General features: G+C 44.3%; 1 protein-coding gene across 3 annotated transcripts in view; it reads left to right on the plus strand.

The window, feature by feature from the left end:
• The first annotated feature begins 5121 nt into the window (after nucleotides 1-5121).
• ADAMTS10 (ADAM metallopeptidase with thrombospondin type 1 motif 10) overlaps nucleotides 5122-15470 on the plus strand; it is a 55675-nt gene continuing 45326 nt past the window's right edge. For 2 of the 3 annotated variants that reach the window (XM_060785148.2, XM_067473377.1), the window contains exon 1: nucleotides 5122-5322. The gene's annotated coding sequence lies outside the window, so the exon portion shown is untranslated. Of the gene's footprint in view, nucleotides 5323-11008; nucleotides 11299-15470 lie in introns of those variants that run through there. The other variant, XM_060785149.2, reaches the window with a different exon arrangement.

The raw sequence follows: 15470 nt of genomic DNA on the forward strand, positions 1-15470 counted from the left end.
TATCTCTCTATCTCTCTATCCATCTATCTCATTGCCTCTTATGTTTACATATAGATGCATATACTATCTGTCTGTCTGCTTATCCATCCATCCATCTCATTGGGATCTTCTGGATACATATACTATCTGTCTGTCCATCTGTCCGCCCATCTATCTATCCATCTGCCTATCTATCTATCTATCTCTCTCTCTCTCTCTCTCTCTCTCTCTATCCATCCATCCATCCATCCACCCATCCATCCATCTATCTCATTGGGATCTTTTGGATACATATACTATCTGTCCATCAATCTATCTGTCTGTCTGTCTGTCTGTCTATCTATCCATCCATCTATTTCATTGCCTCTTATGTTTTACATATAGATACATATACTATCTGTCCGTCTATCTCTCTATCTCTCTATCTCTCTATCTCTCTATCTATCTATCTATCTATCTATCTATCTATCTATCTAGCCATCTTGTCTAATGCTCTTATCATTTATACATAGATATATATTCTATCTATCTGTCTGTCTGTCTCATTTAAAGCCTCTTATGTTTGCATACATATACAATCTGTCTGTCTATCTCTCTATCTTGTTTGAATCCTATATGTTTTATATATGGATACATATACTATCTGTCCATTCATCCATCTTTTTTTAAAGCCTGTTATCTTTTATATATGGATACATATACTATCCATCCACCCATCCATCCATCTCATTTAAAGCCTGTTATTTTTTATATATATGGATACATCTACTATCTGTCTATCCAGTATCTTTCTATCCATCCATCCATCTTGTTTTAAGCCTCTTATCTTTTATATATAAATACATATACTATCTCTAGATCCATCTATTGTTTTAAGCCTCACTGCACTCTCTGCACAATATATTTTACATATATTTAGATACCATGTATTTCACTGTGAACCATCCTGAGTCTCCTTGGGGGTTGAGAAGTGCGGTATAGGAGAAACACTACAAATAAATAGATAAATAAATAACATAAAGAAATATTTTGTATACATGTACACTTAGATTTTGTGTACATGTATAATTTACATATAAAGTCTATCTATCCATCTATTTTTTCTATCTATCTATCTATCTATCTATCTATCTATCTATCTATCTGAGTATGCCCTCTCTGCCCCATATATCTTGTACATAAACATATATAACAGCGTTTCTCAACCTGGGGGTCGAGACCCCTGAGAAGGTCACGAGGAGGTCTCAGAGGGGTCACCAAAGACCATTAGAAAACACAGTATTTTTATTTATTCCGTTCTTTGTGGAAAGTTTGGCCCAATTCTATCATTAGTGGGGTTCAGAATTCTGTTTGATTGTAGGTGAACTACAACTCCCAGCGACTACAACTCCCAAATGTCAAGGTTTATTTTCCTCAAACTCCACCAGTGTTCACGTTTGGGCATATTGAGTATTTGTGCCAAGTTTCGTCCAGATTCACCCTTGCTTGCGTCCACAGTGCTCTCTGGATGGAGGTGAACTACAACTCCCAAACTCAAGGCCAATGCGCACCAAACCATTCCAGCATTTTCTGTTGTTCATGGAAGTTCTGTGTGCCAAGATTGGTTCAATTCCATCATTGATCGGGTTCAGAATGGTCTTTGATTGTAGGTGAACTATAAATCCCAGCAACTACAACTCCCAAGTGATAAAATCAATCCCAGCCAACCCCACCAGTATTCAAATTTGGGTGAATCGGATATTTGTGCAAAATTTTGTCCAGCGAATGAGAATACATCCTGCATATCAGATATTTACATTACGATTCAGAACAGTAGCAAAATTGGGTTGTTGTAGGTTTTTTCGGGCTATATGGCCATGTTCTGGAGGCAATAGGGATTCTGCTAGTGTACCGTCCACCTCGCTGCACTACAGTCTCCCTACCTGAGCTAGCGGGGGTGGTCTCGAGCCTGGCGGTGGAGTCCCAACAGCTCCTTGTGCTGGGGGACTTCAACATCCATGCCGAGGCAACCCTCACAGGAGCGGCTCAGGACTTCATGTCCGCCATGGCAACCATGGGGCTGTCCCAACGGATAACTGGCCCCACCCACTGTGCTGGACACACATTGGACTTGGTCTTCTGCCAGGGATGGGAGCAGGGTGGCGGTGTGGAGGAGCTGTCTATCTCTCCGTTGCCATGGACCGACCACTTCTTGATCAGATTTAGGCTCACTGCGCCCCCTAACCTCTGCAGAGGTGGAGGACCCATTAAGAAGGTCCGCCCCAGGAGGCTTATGGATCCGAATGGATTCCTGACGGCTCTTGGGGATTTTCCCGCCACCTCGGTAGGTGACCATGTCGAGGCCTTGGTCGCTCTCTGGAATGGGGAGATGACCAGGGCAATTGACAGGATCGCTCCGGAACGTCCCCTCTCGAGTAACCGAGCTAAACCAGCCCCTTGGTTCACTGAGGAGCTGGCAGCGATGAAGCGAAGGAAGAGGGTACTAGAGAGCGTGTGGCGCTCGGACCCAAGCGAGCCAAATCGAACACGGTTTGTGTCCTTTCTAAGGGCATATGCCGCGGCAATAAAAGCCGCAAAGAAAACTTTCTTTGCGGCTACTATTGCGTCTGCAAAGAACCGTCCGGCGGAGCTGTTTCAGATTCCCTATTTTAACTCCCTATTTTAACTCCCCCTACCTCAGGTGGGAGCCCTGACAATTCGGTCACGCGCTGTAAAGCATTTGCTCGGTTCTTTGCAGACAAAGTCGCTTTGATCCGCTCTGAGCTGGACGCCACATTAAGTGCAGTCTCTGTGGATGTGACACAAGCACCTGCTTGTCCTATTTTGTTGGATTCTTTTCAGTTTGTGAAGCCCGAGGATGTGGACAAGATACTTGGAGGAATGAGGCCCACCACGTCCATCCTAGACCCCTGCCCATCCTGGCTTCTGAAGGAGGCCAGAGGGGGATTGGCCGAGTGGGTAACGGTGGTGGTGAATGCCTCCCTTCGGGAAGGCAAGATTCCAGCGAGCCTAAAACAGGCTATTATAAAGCCGCTGTTGAAGAAGCCATCACTGGACCCCACCAAATTCGAAAACTTTCGGCCTGTTTCCAATCTTCCCTACTTGGGCAAAGTCATGGAAAGCGTGGTGGCCTCACAACTCCAGGTATTCTTGAGAGACACGGATTATCTGGATCCGGCACAGTCTGGTTTCAGACCGGGACATGGTACCGAGACGGTCTTGGTCGCCTTAGTCGATGATCTGCGCCGGGAGCTAGACAGGGGGAGTGTGTCCCTGTTGGTGCTCCTGGACCTCTCAGCGGCCTTCGATACCGTCGACCACGGTATTCTTCTGGGGCGCCTTGCAGAGATGGGTCTCGGGGGCACTGCTTTGCAGTGGCTCCGGTCATTTCTGGAGGGCCGTACCCAGAAGGTGTTATTGGGGGACTCCTGTTCAACACCACAGCCTTTGACCTGTGGGGTTCCTCAGGGCTCCATCCTGTCCCCCATGCTGTTTAACATCTACATGAAGCCGCTGGGTGAGATCATCCGGAGTTTCGGGGTGCGGTGTCATCTGTACGCAGATGATGTCCAACTCTGTCACTCCTTCCCACCTGCTACTAAGGAGGCCGTCGAAGTCCTGAACCGGTGCCTGGCCGCTGTAATGGTCTGGATGAGGGCGAACAAACTGAAATTAAATCCAGACAAGACAGAGGTACTCCTGGTCAGTCGCAAGGCCGAACAGGGTATAGGGTTACAGCCTGTGCTGGACGGGGTCGCACTCCCCTTGAAGGCTCAGGTTCGCAGCTTGGGTGTGACCCTGGACTCGTCGCTGAGCCTGGATCCCCAGGTTTCAGCGGTGACCAGGGGAGCATTTGCACAGCTCAGGCTCGTGCGCCAGCTGCGCCCGTATCTTGGGAAGTCTGACTTGGCCACGGTGGTACACGCTTTGGTCACATCCCGCCTCGACTACTGCAACGCTCTCTACGTGGGGCTGCCCTTGAAAACGGCCCGGAAGCTCCAGCTAGTCCAGCGCGCGGCAGCCATGTTGTTAACAGGAGCAGGGCGTAGGGAGCACACAACGCCCCTGCTGTCCCAGCTCCACTGGCTGCCGATTTGCTACCGGGCCCAATTTAAGGTGCTGGTACTATCCTACAAAGCCCTAAACGGTTCCGGCCCAAAATACCTTGCAGACCGCATCTTGGCCTACGAGCCCACGAGGACCTTGAGATCATCCGGGGAGGCCCTTCTCTCGATCCCGTCTGCCTCACAGGCACGCCTGGCGGGGACGAGAGAGCGGGCCTTCTCGGTGGTGGCCCCCCGGCTGTGGAACGCCCTCCCTGCTGAAGTTAGACAGGCGCCCTCCCTTATGGCCCTTCGTAAGAGCCTGAAAACATGGCTCTTCGAGTTGGCCTTTAACTGAGTGCTATATCTTGGCAATGATGACCGGAATGGACCACGACTATGAGACTGACTATGACCCATGATATGACGAAGCGGATTTTTAGTATAAGTATATGTCAAGTAGTAGTAGCATGTTATGTATTGTTCTGATTACTGTAAATTGTCTTTTCTATGTTGTTGTTCACCGCCACGAGTCGCCCCCTGGGCTGAGAGTGGCGGTAAATAAGTGCAAGTAATAAATAAATAAATAAATAAATATTTCTCCTGACGTTTCGCCTGCATCTATGGCAAGCATCCTCAGAGGTAATGAGGATAGATAGTAGCAAAATTCCAGTTATGAAGTAGCAACGAAAATAATGTTATGGTTGGGGGTCACCACCACATGAGGAACTCTCTCAAGGGGTCGTGGTACTTGGAAGATTGAGAACCACCGATCTAGACGCTAGATAGATGGATGGATGGATGGATAGATGGATAGATGGACAGACGGACAGATAGTATATGTATCTATATCTAAACGATAAGAGGTTTTAAGCAAAATAGATAGACAGATAGTATATGTATCTATATCCAAATGATATAGATACATAGATAGATAGATAGATAGATAGATAGATAGATAGATAGATAGATAGGGGGAGAGGGAGAGAGGGAAGGAGTTTTGAGCCTCTTTGGCTCTCTCTGCCCCATATCTTTTGGGATGTCCCTTTTGGCCTTACGCAAATCCGGAGGGTTGTCCTTGATTTTCTGCCCTCCTCCCTCTATTCCTCCCTCTTTTTTCTCTCTCTTCCTCCCTCCTTCCCTCGCTCCAGCTGTTCCTTGGGGGAGAAAAAAAAAGAAAGAATCCTTGCCCTGAAAGCCTTGCAGAACTTTCTGACAACAGGAGAAAGAGAGAGAAAAAAGCCGAATCTGGTCTGGGAGGAGGAAGATTACAAAAGAAGGACCCTTTCTTCAGGATCTGGTGAAAATGTTTGGGATCTCTCTATATTTTCCTATATGTGTTGAGTGGGAATGTATGCCAGCATTGCAAAAGGACGGAGGAGGGCCTCTGTTTGGGTGGAGAGGAGGGCTTGGAAATGTTCAGGCGAAAAATTCCCCACGTAAGCAGAACGAAGCCGAACTGTCACGGCCCTTTTCTTTCGGGGAAGAAAATTCCTTTGACCTCTCTTCTCCTCCCTTCTTTCCTTTCCATCTTTGTTTTTTTAACTTCCCACTTTCCGCCAGACGTTTAATTATACCGCCTTCATGAAATTATACGTCTCCTTCTCTCTTTCGTCTGCTTCTAATCTCTTTCTTCCCTAATTGTTTACAGTTATGTCCCACTTTTCGCTGGGCTGGATCTCCCAGTTGGTTTTTTAGCTGCATCCTTGCTGGATGGTCATCTGTCAGGAGGGATCGGATAGTGCATTTCAGTGGTAGAATTGTGTCGAACTCAATGCCCCTTGGGATCAGTCTCTTCCAACTCTATGATTTTTTTTATTATTATTATTATCATCGATATTATTATTATTAAGCAATGCCAGGATAGCCATCTGTCGGGAGGGCTTTAATTGTGTATTTCAGTGGCAGAACTGGGTCAGACTGAATGGCCCTTACAACTCTAGGAGTCTTTGATTCTATAGCTAATGGCTCTGAGGTTGGATGACCATCTGTCAGGAGGGATCGGATGGTGTATTTCAGTGGTAGAATTGTGTCAAACTCAATGCCCCTTGGGATCAGTCTCTTCCAACTCTAGGATTTTATTATTATTATCATCATCATCATCATCATCATCGATGATATTATTATTATTATTAAGCAATGCCAGGATAGTCATCTGTCGGGAGGGCTTTAATTGTGCATTTCAATGGCAGAACTGAGTCAGACTGAATGGCCCTTACAACTCTAGGAGTCTTTGATTCTATAGTTAATGTCTCTGAGGTTGGATGACCATCTGTCAGGAGGGATCGGATGATGTATTTCAATGGTAGAATAGTGTCGAACTCAATGGACCTTGGGGTCTGTCTCTTCCAACTCTGGGATTCTATTATTATTATTATTATTATTATTATTATTATTAAGCAGTACTTGCATGGCCATCTGATGAGAGGGCTTTAATTTTATGTTTCAATGGCAAAACCGGGTTGGACTGAATGGCCTTCCAACTCTACAAGTCTTTGATTCTGTAGCTAATATCTGTGAGGCTGGGTGGCCATCTGTCAGGAAGAATCGGATGGTGTATTTCAGTGGTAGAATGATGTCGAACTAAATGGCCCTTGGGGTCAATCTCTTCCAACTCTAGGATTCGATTATTGTTGTTATTATTGTTATTAATATTATTAACCAGTGCCTAGATGGCCATCTATTGGGAGGGCTTTAAATGTGTATTGTGTATTTCAATAGCAGAACGAGGTCAGACTGAATGGCCCTTCCAACTCTAGGAGTCTTTGAATCTTGAGTCCCAGTTCTGCATGAATATCTATGAGGCTGGATGGCCATCTGTCAGGAGGGATCGGATGGTGTATTTTAATGGTAGAATGATGTCAAACAAAATGACCCTTAGGGTCAGTCTCTTCCAACTCTAGCATTCTATTATTATTATTATTATTATTATTATTATTATTATTATGCAGTACCTGGATGGCCATCTGTCAGGAGGGCTTTAATTGTGTATTGTGTATTTCAATGGCAGAACGAGGTCAGAGTGAATGGTCCTTCCAACTCTAGGAGTCTTTGAATCTAGAATCCCAACTCTCCATGAATGTCTATGAGGCTGGATGGCAATCTGTCGGGAGGGATTGGATTGTGTCTACCAATTTCACTATAATGGTCTCTATTAATCCTTTGCATTCCCACTTTTCCGTCTACTTTTTAAAATGTCCCAGTTTCTACTTCCTTTGCCTTCCTTTGTCTGAATGTCCCGATTTAGTAGGAATTCTCCCTATAAATCCTCCGACTTCCTGCTTTATCGTCTGCTTTTAAAATGTCCCAGTTTCTTCTTCTGCTTCCCCCCTTGGTCTTCAGTTTATTGCTGCAAACCAAGTTCAAAAGGTGTTTCAGAGAAGAAGGCTCAGTCCTGAACTTCCCAGTCGGCTCAGGCAAAAGCAAACCGTCGCAACATATTCTTAACTCACTTATTCATCAAATATTTTCAGCAGCAAAAGGTTGGGAGTCTGACGCAAAAAGGAGGAAGTGGCAAAAAGACCATTTTTATTGCCTTTGCCTTTGCCAGAGAGAGCCTGCTGGAAGTCTGGCACTGAGCGCCGAGTCATATGCTTCCCCTGATTAGATCCCGAGAAAGATTTCTTTGCTTCTTTTTTTCCCCTTTTCCGTCCAAAAAATCCGACTTTCGAGCCTCATTTAGGTTAATCCTTTGCAACATGTTATTTTTCCGAGCCTGGGAATACAGTGCAATCATGAGGAAGGGAAGCTGTTTTGGTCCTAAATGAGCAGAAATTGATATTTTGGGACTACTGCGCCAATCATGCGCTTTGCTGAGATCTGTTGGCCAGAAAGTCCATTTGTTTGGCAGTTTCAAGTCAGATTTGGAAAAGGGGTCTTTGAGGTCATCCAATCCATCCCCCTGCAATAGGAGAGGTGAATACAGTAAACTTTATTAATCGGAGAAACCATACTACAACAAGCCTTCCTGGCAGATGGCCATCCAGCACCATGAACATGTCCAAGAGCCCTGCCAATGTCCTCCACCAACACTATACTGCACACCACCCAAGTGAAGGGACAATTTCATACATGGACCATTTCCTCCTCGATTTTATGTTTTCCCTCCACCATAGACATCCCAGTGTTCCTTATTCTCTCCGTTGGTGTGGAATTTGCCCACTACCTCACTCTTAACCCTTTCCTACTCTTTCCAATGGCACACAGCAAACACAGAGGAATTGATCTGCAACTGCTCATACCGGAGGGGTTTGGGGGACTGACTCAACATGATGGGAGTTGTAGTTCACCCTGCACTGGGACTCCTACTGACAATGGCCCTGGACCATATTTGGTGCACAGAACCCCCGCGACAAAGGAAAAATAATGGAGAGGTCTGGGAGGAATTTATCTTGATTTATAAGAGTTGTAGGTACTGGGATTTTACAGCACTTTGAACTCCAACAACTCCAACTCCAACAACAACTCCAACAACAACAACAACAAGAACAGCAACTTTATTATTGTACCCTGCCTCCATCTCCCTGAAGGGACTTAGGGTTCTTACATATGGCACAATGTGCCTACAACAATACATAAACACCCAATACAATACAAGATAAAAAACAATGGACCTGCAACTCACTTGGCACACAGAACCATCACGACCAACAAAAAATACTGGCAGTCTTTGGGTGGATTTATAGGAGTTGTAGTTCACTTACATCCAAAGAGCACTGTGAACCCAAAGCCGATGGATCTGGACCAAACTTGGCACGCATTCCTGAAACCCCCAAATTTGATTACTGGAGGAGTTTGGGAGAAACCAATCTTCAGTTTTGGGAGTTGTAGTTCATCTACAACCAGATAAACTGGGACCCCCACTAACGATGGACCTGAATCAAACTTGGCGCACAGAACTCCCATGACCAACTGAACCTATTGGAGGGGTTTGAGAGGAACTGACCTTCATTTCTGGAAGTTATAGTTCACCTACATCCGGAGACATTGTGACCACCACCGACAATAGACTGGGACTAAACTTGGCACGTAGAACCCCCATGACCAACTGAACATACTGGAGGGATTGAGGGGAATTGACCTTTTTGGGGAGTTATAGTTCACCTACATGCAGAGACACCATGACCACCACCAACAATAGATTGGGACTGAACTTGGCTCACAGAACCCCTATGACCAACTGAACATACTGGAGAGGTTTGAAGGGAACTGATCATCATTTCTGGGAGTTATAGTTCACCTACATCCAGAGACACAGTGACCACCACCGACAGTAGACTGGAACCAAACTTGGCTCACAGAACCCGCATGAACAACTGAACCTACTGGAGGAGTTTGAGGGGACTGACTCACCATGGTAGGAGTTGTAGTTTATTCTACAGCCAGAGACCACATGGAACCCACCAATGATGCATCAAGAGCAAATTTGCCCAACATAGCAAACTTTAAGTACTGATGGAGTTTCTTGTGGTTAACGTGGCATGATGTGTGTTGTAGTTCACCCACAACCTTATGTACCCAAGCTAGGAAATAAATATAATAATAATAATAATAATAATAATGTAATAGACCTAAGACTATACTATAGTACAGCTTTTCTCAACCTGGGAGTCAAGACCCCTTGGTGTCAGAGGGGTCGCCAAAACTGTGAACCTTTTGGAAGACACATTCACCTTAATTATGGAGTTTCTATTCCATAATTAAGGTCAGGTTTAGACCATTCCACCTTTGCAAGCCTTTTAAATCTCCTTTTCATAGGAAAGGCACGAAGCCATCCCCAAGGTTTTGAACATGAGATCTCCAGATGCGCATTTCCTAGAACCCAATGGCTTTCAAGATCATTTAAGGTCTAGATCAGCATTTCTCAACCTGGGAACAGGACCTCTGTGGGGGTCAAGAAGGGGTGTAAGACGGGTCGCCAAAGACCATCAGAAAGCACAGTATTTTCTGTTGGTCATGGGTGTTCTGTGTGGGAAGTTTGGCTCAATTCTATCATTGGTGGGGTTCAGAATGCTCTTTGATTATAGGTGAACTATAAATCCCAGAAACTCCAACTCCCAAGTGTCAAGTCTATTTTCCCCAAAGTCCACATTTGGGCATATTTATTCATGCCAAGCGTGGTCCAGATCCATCATTGTTTGAGTCCACAGTGCTCTCTGGATGTAGGTGAACTACAACTCCAAAACTCAAGGGCAAGGCCCACTAAACCCTTTTATCTTGGTCGTGGGAGTTTGTGTGCCAAGTTTGGTTCAATTCCATCGTTGGTGGAGTTCAGAATGCTCTTTGATTGTAGGTGAACTATAAATCCCAGCAACTACAACTCCCAAATGACAAAATCAATCCTCCCCTAACCCCATCGGTATACAAATCTGGGCGTATCGGGTATTTGTGCCAAATTTGGTCCAGTGAATGAAAATACATCCTGCATATCAGATATTTACATTACAATTCATAACAGTAGCAAAATTACAGTTATGAAGTAACAATAAAAATAATGTTATGGTTGGGGGTCAGCACAACATGAGGAACTGTATTAAGGGGTCGCGGCATCAGGAAGGTTGTGAACCACAGCTATAGTAAGTCGAGCCACCGGAAACTCCTTGGAGGACCTGTGAAATTATTAGAGAGACGGCCTGTTTTGGACCCCCTCAGCCCTCCAATGGAGGTGGTTTACTGCATTTCAGTGCTATCCACAGTGTTTGGATCCTGTTTGATTTCCGAATCCGGAAAAACGTTCTGTCCAGAGCCGAAGGGCCTCTCCAAGAATGGAGTCGTCTTGAGCCGAATCCCTGGAATGGTTCGGGGAGGGGAAGGCAGCTTTTTTTTGGGAGCGCAAAATCCCCATCTGCTTCCCATTAAGCGCCTCCGTCTCCATCTGGGTTGCGAGCCAAAGGCCTCCAGACTGGAGTGGCAAAATTGGGAACAGTTGTTTTTTGCCCCTTCGCTTTCCTCTCGCTGCCTTTCCCGGGTTTTTTTTTTATTACGGCAAGAAAACATTCCTTGCTCTACAGATTTAAGGACACATTCGGTCCAAGGATGTGAAGCCAGAAGGGTGGCATGGATGCTCTCTTTCCCATAGGAAGGAGGCCTGGCTTGCTTTCCATTGTCCCAAAGGGTCAAACCCGGTCTAAGGGTTATATGAGGACATTGGAAGGACGTAAGAGAGACAGCAGGACCTCCCACTCTGGATGCTTGAGCTTGCATTCAGTTAGAGCTGGACTAGAAACCCTGCCTTGAGTTGGAGCTGGACTAGATGGCCTCTAAGCGACTCTTTCCAGTGTGTGTATATCTATATATAAGTATATGTGTGTGTGTGTGTGTGTGTGTGTGTGTGTGTTTGGCTGAACATTAGAAGGACTTGAGAGATTCAGTGGAGCCTACGTTTCCCGATGCTTGAGCTTGAAACCTTGCATTGAGTTATAGCAGGACTAGATGGCTTCTGGGGGATTCTTTCCAATGTATGTATGTATATCTGTTCCGGTTTCACATTAGAAGGTTTTAAGAGAGTTAGTGGGGCCTCTGTTTCCAGATGCTTGAGCTTGCATTGAGTTAGAAGTGGACTAGAAACCCTGCCTTGAGTTAGAGCTGGACTAGAAGACCTCTGGGAGACCCTTTCCGATGTATGTATATATATGTTTGTGTTCTACCCAATCACAAACATATATATGTTTGTGTTTGGGTAGAACATTAGAAGGACTTAAGAGAGACAGTGGGGCCTCCGTCACCAGATGCTTGAGCTTGAAACCTTGCATTGAGTTAGAACTGGACTAGAAACCCTGCCTTGAGTCAGAGCTGGACTAGATGGCCTCTGGGGGACTCTTTCCAATGTATGTATGTATATATGTTTGGGTTGCACATTAGAAGGACTTAAGAGAGACAGCGGGGCTTCCTTCTCTGGATGTTTGAGCTCGCATTGAGTTAGAGCCAGACTAGAAGCCCTGCTTTGATTTAGAGCTGAACTAGATAGCCGCTGGGAGACCCTTTCCAATGTATGTATGTATGTATGTGTGTGTTTGGGTTGGGCATTAGAAGGACTTAAGGGAGACACTGGGGCCTCCGTCTCCAGATGCTTGAGCTTGAAACTCTGCATTGAGTTGGAGCTGGACTAGAAACCATGCATTGGGTTAGAGCTAGACTACATGGCCTCTTGGGGACCCTTTCCAATGTATATATGTTTGGGTTGAACATTAGAAGGACTTAAGAGAGACAGCGAGGCTTCCTTCTCCGGATGCTTGAGCTCGCATTGAATTGGAGCCAGACTAGAAACCCTGCTTTGATTTAGAGCTGAACTAGATGGCCTCTGGGAGACCCTTTCCAATGTATGTATATATGTGTGTGTGTGTGTGTGTGTGTGTTTGGGTTGGGCATTAGAAGGACTTAAGAGAGACACTGGGGCCTCTGTCTCCAGATGCTTGAGCTTGAAACTCTGCATTGAGTTGGAGCTGAACTAGAAACCATGCATTGGGTTAGAGCTAGACTACATGGCCTCTTGGGGACCCTTTCCAATGTATATATGTTTGGGTTGAACATTTGAAGGACTTAAGAGAGAGTGCAGGGCCTCCTTCTCTGGGTGCTTGAGCTTACATTGAGTTAGAGCTAAACTACATGACCTCTGGCGGACCCTTTCCAATGTATATATGTTTGGGTTGAACAGCGGGGGCCTCCTTCCCCGGATGCTTGAGCTTGCATTGCGTTAGAGCCAGATTAGAAACCCTGCCTTTAGAGCTGGACTAGATGGCCTCTTGGGGACCCTTTCCACTGTATGTATGTATATCTGTTCCGATTTCACATTAGAAGGTTTTAAGAGAGTTAGTGGGGCCTCTGTTTCCGGATGCTTGAGCTTGCATTGAGTTAGAAGTGGACTAGGAACCCTGCCTTGAGTCAGAGCTGGACTAGATGGCCTCTGGGAGACCCTTTCCAATGTATGTGTGTATATATGTGTATATGTTTGTGTTTGGATAGAACATTAGAAGAACTTAAGAGATACACTGGGGCCTCCGTCTCCAGATGCTTGAGCTTGAAACCTTGCATTGAGTTAGAACTGGCTTACATGGCTTCTGGAGGGCCCTTTCCAATGTATGTATGTATATCTGTTTGGGTTGCACATTAGAAGGACTTAAGAGAGAGAGCGGGGCCTCTTTCTCCGGATGTTTGAGCTCGCATTGAGTTAGAGCCAGACAAGAAACCTGCCTTGATTTAGAGCTGAACTAGACGGCCTCAGGGAGTCCCTTTCCAATGTATGTATATATATGTGTGTGTGTGTGTGTGTTTGGGTTGGGCATTAGAAGGACTTAAGAGAGACCCTGGGGGCTTGAGCTTGAAACTCTGTTAGAGTTAGAACTGGACTAGAAACCATGCTAGACTACATGGCCTCTTGGGGACCTTTTCCAATGTATATACTGTATATACTCGAGTATAAGCCTAGTTTTTCAGTCCTTTTTTTAGGCTGAAAAAGTCTCCTCCAGCTTATACTCGAGTCAATGTTATTTATTATTTTACTTTGTTTTTGTTGTTGTTGTTAGTACATTTATTATTTTATTATTTTATTATTACATTTATTATTTTACTCTATTATTGTTATTGTTACATTTATTATTTTACTGCATTGTTATTATTACGTGTATTATTTTACTCTATTATTACTGTTATTATTACATTCCATTATTTTACTCTATTATTATTATTTTACTCTACTTATTATTGGAGAACATGTAAGCATATTTACATTGAAGAAGGTTAGAATAATGGTTTAATCAGAGTTGGACAATCTTATTTTGAATTACAGTTTTATGTAAATATTCAAAAGCATTTAACCTAGTGATGCCTAAATTAATATAATTTTATTGGTATCTATTTTTATTTTGAAATTTATCGGTAGCTGCTGCATTTCCCACTCTCTTATATTCGAGTCAATCCATTTTCCCAGCTTTTTTGTGGTAAAATTAGGTGCCTCGGCTTATTTTCGGGTCGGCTTATACTCGAGTAAATATGGTATGTTTGGGTTGAAGGATTTCAGAGAGACAGCAGGGCCTCTTTCTCCGGATGCTTGAGCTTGCATTGAGTTAGAGCCAGACTAGAAACCCTGCCTTGAGTTAGAGCTGGACTAGATGGCCTCTTGGGGACCCTTTCCAATGTATGTATGTATATCTGTTCCGGTTTCACATTAGAAGGTTTTAAGAGAGTTAGTGGGGCCTCCGTTTCCAGATGCTTGAGCTTGCATTGAGTTAGAGCTGGACTACATTACCTCTGGGGGACCCTTTCTAATGTATGTGTGTCTATATGTATATATGCTTGTTTTTGGGTAGAACATTCGAAGGACCTCCATCTCCAGATGCTTGAGCTTGCATTGAGTTAAAGCTGGACTAGATGGCCTCTGGGGGACCCTTTCCAATGTGTGTGTGTGTGTTGAACATTAGGAAGACTTCAGAGAGATAGCAAGGTTTCTGTCTCTGGATGTTTGAGCTTGAAACCTTTCATTGAGTAAGAGCTGAGCTAGATGGCCTCTAGGGGACCCTTTTCCTATGTATATATGTTTGGGTTTGGGTTGGTCGAAGGACTTAAGAAAGACAGCAAGGCTGCCATCTCCAGATGTTTGAGCCTGAAACCCTGCATTGTTAGAGCTGGACTAGATGATCTCTGAGGGGCCCTTTACAATGTATACACACACACATATGTATGTGTATATATTATGTCATGGCTTGATGGGTTCGGATGATGAACCTTGGCACATGTACATTTCATATTATTATTACACTATGTAACAAAATGTGCAAAATGTTCTGTTCCTGGTTTGAAAGTGTTGTTTCCTGCTTCATTGTGCAGTCCTTACTTTAGTCGTCGTTCCACTCCAGAAACTTCGTTTTTGTGGTTGCCACAAAGTCTGTTTAATTGGTTGGAACTCGTTGAGATATTCATTGAAAAACTAGAGCAAAATGTGCTTTATGATGTCCCAGGAAAAACAAAGTTTCTGCAGTTCAATAAACATTTCCATGTTTTCATGGCTGAACCAGTTAGAAAATGACATTCATAACCCAGGAACAGAAATTGTCTTACATTGTGTTGTTGCTGTTGTTGCTGCTGCTGCTGCTGTTGCTGTTGTTGTTGTTTTCCCCTGATTTATCACTTAATTTTGTGTCTTGTTGGGAGAGAAGAAGTGTGATATAAATACAGATTATGACGATGATGATGATTATCATCATGTGTCTTATTAATACCTTATTATTATTATTATTATTTGAAACACAACAAGATGAGTCCACAGCAAACAAGATCACTCTGCTGGCTGTTGTATTGGATCACCTCATGTAAGCCGCACCGAGTCCCTTGGAGAGATGGTAGCGGGGTACAAATAAATTTTTTTATTATTATTATTATTATTATTATTATTATTATCACACGTCGGACACTTCCCAAGTGTCTAGGACTGTGTGATGTATCGGCGAATAATGT

Source organism: Anolis sagrei, chromosome X (genome assembly GCF_037176765.1).
Source record: "Anolis sagrei isolate rAnoSag1 chromosome X, rAnoSag1.mat, whole genome shotgun sequence".
Taxonomy (NCBI): domain Eukaryota; kingdom Metazoa; phylum Chordata; class Lepidosauria; order Squamata; family Dactyloidae; genus Anolis; species Anolis sagrei.